We start from the raw sequence: 8,192 nt of genomic DNA, 5'->3' as shown, positions 1-8,192 counted from the left end.
TATTGGTCTCCCGTTCTACAACTCCCCATACATAGTAATCTAAAGGATTAAGATCAGGGGAGCTAGGTGGCCACATGTTTGGGGTTATGTGATTTGGGAGGCAATAATGCCCTGGACTTGCTGCACAAACTGTGATGTTCTAACTGTGTCTGAACGTGCTTTATGTATTTTGCACTTGGCAACACTTTGAACATTGCCATTAGATACTTCTAACTCTCGACGAACTTTGTGAACAAACAATCGGGCGAGATTCAAAAATTCGGAGATTTCAAGATCTATGATTCGCGTGTATAGCGACGATAACAGCGTGTCTTTTCATTTCATGAGTTAGCTTATTGCCCTCCATTTATGATCTGAAAGGAAAAAAGAAAGAAAAATATATTGCTGCGAAGTGACAAGCACATATGTGAGTGTCCTCAAATACCTGACGCACCCTGTATAATTATAATAAATATATTGTAATAAAAATATAAATTAATATAAATTAATAAAATATATATATATACATATTAAAATATTATACATATTAATATAGCTATATATATATTGACAGTTAGACATATATTAATATTATTAGGTGTTGGAATTAATTCGTAGCGTTTTTAATGAAAGAATGTTATTTATTTCACATGAGCATTAAAAAATACATTAATGAAAGTACTTCCCATCACTTGTAAAACGCTACGAATTAATTCCAACACCTAATAATATATATTTTTAGTAATGAATATTATTGTAATTTTGTGGTGAATATAATTAATATTAATATATAAAGTTTTTTTTATTTTTTTATTATTTATAAGGAAATACATGAATTATTTGAATTACTTGTATAATAGGAATCATCTAAATTATATAAGTAGGCAAATTTATGTCTTATTTTTGCAATGTAAGTTACTTAATTAAGAAATTATCGAGTTTAAATTGAAATATTATATAAAAAGCCATAGTTTTTTGAGCCATAGTATTTAAGATTATCTGCATTTTTAAAGGAAAAAATTTGGTTATTACAGAAAATCAAAAGTGAAAAAAGGAAATGCTTAGTTTAAGAAAAAAAATAGAATATAATAAATATAATTATTGAATATAATAATATTATTAATGTAGATAGAAAAGATTATTAAAAATAATGAGATAATTTGAATAATAAAATAAAAATATTTTTATTATTATTTATATATCCATTAAGTATAAACAAAAATTAGAATTATTAAAAAAATCAAATAATCATTAAATATTGTATAAATAAAGAAATATAAGATAAAATTTTACATTTGAAACAAAAAAATTGATCAACAATATTCGTAATGTATAACGTTAATCGTTTTTTATTTTATTCGGTAAAATGATTATATAAAAAAAAAAGTAAGATAAAATATAAGATTAAAAAAATTGTTAAATAATTAAAATAAATAAATAAAATAATATTTATCTATATTAATAATATAATATTAAAATTATTATAAAACAAGTTAATTTTTTAATTCAAAAAATTAAAATTAAATAAGAATAAAATTTACATAAAATAAAAATAAAAAAATTTAAATTTTAAAATTAAAAATAAAATAATTAAATATAATAAATATATAAATATATTAATGTAAAACGGAAACATAAAAGTTTGATGTTTTTAGAAATAATTTAATTTTATTCAATATAAATTAAAAAAGGATAAATTAGAATAAGATGTTGTGATGGAGTAAAGGTAAAGCTTTATTTTTATAAATTTAAGTAATTTCTTTGATTTAGACTTTAGATTTATAAAAATATTTCATTTATCTTGAGAAGATTTTATTGTGATAAGATAAAAAATTTAAATTAAAAATAAAATAATTTTTAAAAAATGAAAGGAAAAATTTAAATGAAAAATGAAAAGGAGATGGAATATTAGAAAATAATTAATTAATTAATAAAAAAATTGATTATTTTTATAGATAAAGGTAATAAATTAATTTATTAAATTATTATAATTTATTACATATTGTTGAGGAGGGATTGCAGAGACGCAAGGTTTAAGGAATGTGACACATAAATTTTTAATCTATGAAACGTATATTCTGTGAAAAGCTACAGCAACAGAACGATGAAGTAACAGTCGCGACGCATGTCGTGCTCGAATTGGTTCGTCGAATTATGCACGCAGAAACGAACGTGCCGGTGGTAGAAGCGCCATCTGTGGTTACCGATAGCGTAGCGTTAAAGTGACTTCCCAATACATATAATATTATTATAATAAAAATAATTTTATTAAAAAAATAATATGCAAAAAAAATTTTTACAATAATCATAAGGGGAAAAATAAAAAATAGAATTAATATAAACGTTAATAATTTTAAATGATATACAAATAAAAATTAATAAAAAATTAAATTTATACTTTAAAAATTTATAATTTCATTTAAAAAATTGAAAAAAAAATTCTTATCCTAATTAAGTAAAAGTGAGCAATTTACTCATAACAAAATAATAAAAATAAATAATATAATATTTTAATATTATATACATTAAAATATTATAAATAATTATAATAAAAATATAAATTAATATAAATTAATAAAATTGTTTGAGATCGTTAATTCGGGAAAAGCAAGAATTCTTTTCAGTCGACCGACAGTAATTGTCATTGAACGCACGCATAAAGTGAGCTTGTGATTTCATCTCGAGCATGATCTTAATCCTCGTTAAAATCATCGATTTGGCATTCTTTGTTCTTTTTAAAACAATTCGGTACACGCAAACAAGCTCCGGCAACGGACAATCGAAAGTTCTAGAACAATTCAATTCGCGCACGCGAGCGCCGCGCTCCGACGAATACGTCACGCGGTCATCAATCCCACGTGCGGATTTTCTGTCGCGCATGACTGTTACGTTGAACGTCGTTAGAAAAGAATCCAAAGCGCCAATCAATTTTGTACAACTAATGCCACGTAATAATTACGATTGTGGCAAAATTTTATTGGATTTTTCCCAAGAAGAAAGTCCACGCCGAAAGCAATAAATGCTTCGATCTCGCCGTCCTCCTTTTTAGAGTCAAAAAAGTTCTCAGAGTTCTTAGAGTCATAGTCTTGCTACTATATCGTTTCGTAAAAACCGCCGTGCTAACCGCTTAGTGAAAACCGCTATACAACGAATCTTTTCGAGAAGAGCCGAGAAAATCGCCGAGATTTTCCATCACCGCGATCCCAACTACAATTTGGAAAAGGTGACCGCATTTAATATTCTGTTAATCTAATATTCAATTAATTATATTTTCTGACTTTGTAACTGAGCATATTAAAGAAAATTCTTTTGTTAAATTACAAAGAAACGGAGTTCTCTTTACTTGTCGTGTATCATATCAACCTTGTGCCGTTCTCTCACTTGAATCTTTCCGCGCGGTACATTCCCGCACAAAAATATATATACATTAAAATATTATATTGTACATATTTGTATAGCTATATACCATATATTAACAGTTATACATATATTAATATTAATATATATTTGTAGTTATAAAAATATTATAATAATTTTGTGGTGAATATAAATATAAATATAATATAAAGTTTCTTTATTTTTTTTTGTTTATAAAGAAATACATAAATTATTTGAATTACTTGTATAATATGAATCATCTAAATTATATAAATAGGCAAAATTATGTGTTTTATTTTTGCAATGTAAGTTACTTAATTAAGAAATTATCGAGTTTAATTTGAAATATTATATAAAAAGCAATAGTTTTTTGAATAGTAATGAAGATTATCTGCATATTTAAAGGAAAAAATTTGGTTATTACAGAAAATCAAAATTGAAAAAAGGAAATGCTGAGTATAATTGTTAAGGAATAAAATAGAATATAATAAATGTTGAGGAGGGATCGCGACGCAGGGAATTCTTGAACTGTTCCTTGTCGAATCAAGCACGCGGAAGATGAACGTGCCAGTGGTAGAAGCGCCATCTGTGATCGGAGATAGCGTATCGTTAAAGCGATTTCCCAATAATTCCCCTCGATACGCGATCGAACCAAAAGAGAAACTATTGCTCATGTTTCGCCGAGGCCGATCAGACTCCGGCACTTGTCGTGCTTAGGTCTCGGTAAACCTTTCGTTAGGACGTCTGCAGCAATTTCTTCCGTTGAGACGTGACGCAGCTGAAAGGATCCGTTATTTATAGCTTCACGAACAAAATGGTGTCGTATGTCGATATGCTTTGTTCTAGCGTGGAAGACCGGATTTTCGGCTAGTTTCACTCCTTGATTGTCACTGAAAACGATGACCTCTGGCGGGTCCTCTGAATTGAGAAATTTCAGTAGTCCTTTTAAATGAATGGCCTCTTTAGAGGCTTCGGTGAGAGCCATATATTCGGCTTCTGTCGAGGATAGAGCTACTGTCCTTTGCTTCCTCGATTCCCAGGACACAGCACCTCCGCTGTACATGAATATGTATCCGGTGTACGACCGTCTGTCTGTGAGGCAGTTTCCACAGTCAGAATCCGAGAAACTGATGACTGAGCTTCCGCCATATCCGTAGGTAATCCCGATGTCCGGTGTCCCTCTCAAGTAACGCAAAACGTGTTTTGCAGCGGTCCAGTGTTCTTGTCTGTAGTTGGTTAGGAACTGGCTCAGAAAACTCACGGCATGTGCAATATCGGGCCTCGTTGCAGTAGCCAAATATATCAAAGCACCCACCAATTCACGGTAGGGCAACTCGGCATACTTCTTCTCCATGGCGCCCTCAGGGCGGGTCAGTTTAACCCCAATGTCCATAGGCGTTGACACAGATTTCGAGTCGGCCATACCGAATTTTTTCAGGAGGTCTAAGATGTAACCCTTCTGGCGAATCGAGATACCTTCGTTATCTCGATTGAACTCCAGTCCTATGCAGTACCCAATCTCACCTTGATCCTTGATGTCGAACTTCTGAGCCAAGAATTGTTTGAGGTTACGGATCTCCTTGATGCTGTCGGAGGCGATCACGATGTCATCGACATATACGGCAATTAAAAGTGTGATTCCCCCTCGATTTACTCGGAATATGCAAGGATCGGCTTCGGTAGGAATGCCTCCGTACTCCTTGATGGCTTCACTAATTTTATTGTTCCAACTTCGTGCAGCTTGGCGCAGGCCGTAAAGGGATTTCCTTAGGCGGCACACCATGTCGCCAGTCCTGATCTGGTCTAGCATCTTCTTGACCTTGTCCTCGATTCTTCTTGATGCCATGCCAGATTGAACCACTCGCTGCATGGTTTCTTCCAGAAATTCCGGTAGCTCCATGAAAATTTCTTCGTCAATGTCTCCATTCAAATAGGCTGTCGTCACATCGATCTGATGCATCGACATCTGATGTTTTGCCGCCACCGCGGTTAGAGCACGAATCGAGCTCAAACGTGCTACTGGCGCAAACGTTTCGTGAAAGTCCACTCCTGGCTTTTGGGAGAAACCTTTTGCGACCAATCGAGCTTTGCGGCGTTCAACGACTCCGTTGGCGTCGTACTTATTCCTTAAGACGAACCTGCTTCCAATCACGTCGCGGTTTGTCGATCTTTGTTCGAGTTCCCACGTGTCATTTTTGACGATAGAGATCACTTCTTCCGCCATGGCGCGGAACCATTCATCCGCATCAGAGCAATCGATGGCCTAACGTATGGAGATCTCCACCGAGAAGGCTTGTACCATTTCTTCGCTGGCGATGCGAGCTTCATGATACCCTTTGGGGGGGTCTTCCCCTCAGTCCGGTGCGCACTATGGTAGGTCTGTCTCGGCCCCTTTTTGCCTGCGAGTCTTTCTGTGCAACGACGTCCCGCTCATTCGCCGCCGGTTGCCTGTCTTCGAAGTTTTCCTCTGTCTCGTCTTCTGGTACGGTTTCGTTAATTATTGGTGGGGGCGTTAGCTCGATGTCCACTTCATGTGGCCCGTCTATTGGATCGTCGGCCTATTCTCACTGAACGTTCCCGGCGCAGATTCAATACGGGTAGAATCTTTTGCGTTATTCTCCATGAATCTGACATCTCTGGATATCACTACTTTCTTTTCCTCCGGTAGCCAGACTCTGTAGGCTCTTGACGTATCAGAGTAGTCGATGAATACTCCTTTCGTAGATCGAGACTCGAGCTTCCCCTTGCCGGGTGTCCTATCTAGGACATAGACTTCGCATCCGAAGTCTCTGAGATGGCTGGCCGCTTTGGTGTGCGTCCTCTCCATTTTTCGTACGGTGTCCTCCCTTTCAAACTACGTGTGGGGCACCGATTTCGCAAATAGTTTGCCGTGGCGATGGCCTCGCCCCAAAATGATGTGGCTAATCCAGATTGCGTCAGAAGGCACCTCGCCATCTCCACTAACGTGCGATTTTTCCTTTCCGCCGTTCCATTCTGTTCCGGGTTGTAGGGTGCAATGAGTCGCCGCTGAATTCCGTTCGCTTTCAGAAATTCATAGAACTCCGTATTCACGTATTCCAGACCGTTATCCGTTTGAAGATATTTTATCTTCTTTCCGGTAGAATTTTCTGCGAAGGCCTTGAATTCTACGAAGCAATTGAATACGTCGCTCTTCCTTTTGATCATCCTCACGTGACACCACTTCGAATTGTCGTCTATGAAGGTCATGAAGTACCGGGCCCCGCCGTTCGTTTCCACGCGCATGGGCCCGCAAATGAATAATAATCCCCGAATATTGAAGTACCTAAGTACCTACCTACCTAGGTATAAAACGCACCTAAAAAAAAACCGACAGTTTATAAAATCTTAAGCGAGCAAAGGGAGAAAAGCAAAACAAACAAGTAAGTTTAGTTCAGTTTAGTTCAGTTCAGTTCAGTTTAGTTTAGTTTAATGTAGTTTAATTCAGTTTAGTCGATTTACTCGAAAACGAACTCCCACGTTTACTTGAAGATATTCCACTTCAACTACGTCTAAATATGTGGTTTCAACAGAATGGATGTCCAGCCCACACGTCTGTCATTGCTCGTCAACAACTGAACCGCATATTTCGCGGCCAATGAATAGGTAAATATGGTCCACATAACTGGCCACCACGATCACCGGATCTTACAATTTTGGATTTTTATTTGTGGGGAAGAATAAAAGACCTCGTATACCGCGAACGACCTACGACTTCAGAAGACATGAAGAACAGAATTCGAGAAGCCATTCAGTCTCTAGATCCTGTCGAAATTCGTCGGGTGACGGATGATTTTCAATGAAGAATAACAACCTGCATACATGCACATGGAGGACACTTCGAAAATCTAGACTGAACACATGCGTACGAACAAAGGTGACGGCAAGGGGAACCACCTTAAAAAAGCACCCCGACGAGGTGTAAGTCCGACCTTGTGACCTTCACGTGGTACACTTGAACTTGGGTAACGCTGACACAGGTGGCATCGACTGTTCAAGATCTTGATAATTAGGAATCTTTAAAAATCGATGTACACGACTACAAATGAATCTAAAGGTAGAATTCAAATTCACCAGCAGATGGATGCATCATAGCTATGTAAATACCTAGTATTGTTTGAACTATTTTTTGTACAAACACATCCATATCTTTTAGAAGGTTGGTACGGGTGCTCTAAAAGTAACTTGACCTCCACATGACCTCTAAGGGTAATTTTGACCTAGACTTGATAACGTATTCGGACGTAAAATTTTCCGCTATTTTCATTTGTGATGTCATGAATAAGGGTTTACATTTGTAAAACGGTACTTTGACCTTGAGTTATATCCAAGGTCGACCTCAAGGTCAAATTCAAGATCACCATCAGATAGATCTCCCGAAATCCTGCAAATTTTGTCTGAACCATTTTTTTGTACAAACACATCCCTACCTTTTAAAAGGGTGATACGGGTGCTCTGAGACACCCGGTATTAACAGTTATACATATATTAACATTAATATATATTTTTAGTTATGAATTACAGTTTTGCGGTGAATATAATTAATATAAGTATATAAAATTTTTTTTTATTTTTTTATAATTTCTAAGGAAATACATGAATTATTTTCATTACTTGTATAATATGAATCATCTAATTTATATGAGTAGGCAATATTATGTGTTTTATCTTTGCAATGTAAATTACTTAATTAAGAAATTATGGAGTTTAAAATGATTATTATATAAAAAGCAATAGTTTTTTGAATAGTAATGAGAAAGTTTATCTGCATAATTAAAGGAAAAAATTTCGTTATTACAGAAAATCAAAAATGAAAA

The sequence above is a fragment of the Acromyrmex echinatior genome, chromosome 2, assembly GCF_024713525.1.
Source record: "Acromyrmex echinatior isolate Ae372 chromosome 2, ASM2471352v2, whole genome shotgun sequence".
Taxonomy (NCBI): domain Eukaryota; kingdom Metazoa; phylum Arthropoda; class Insecta; order Hymenoptera; family Formicidae; genus Acromyrmex; species Acromyrmex echinatior.
Note: the sequence above shows the minus strand (reverse complement) of the source record.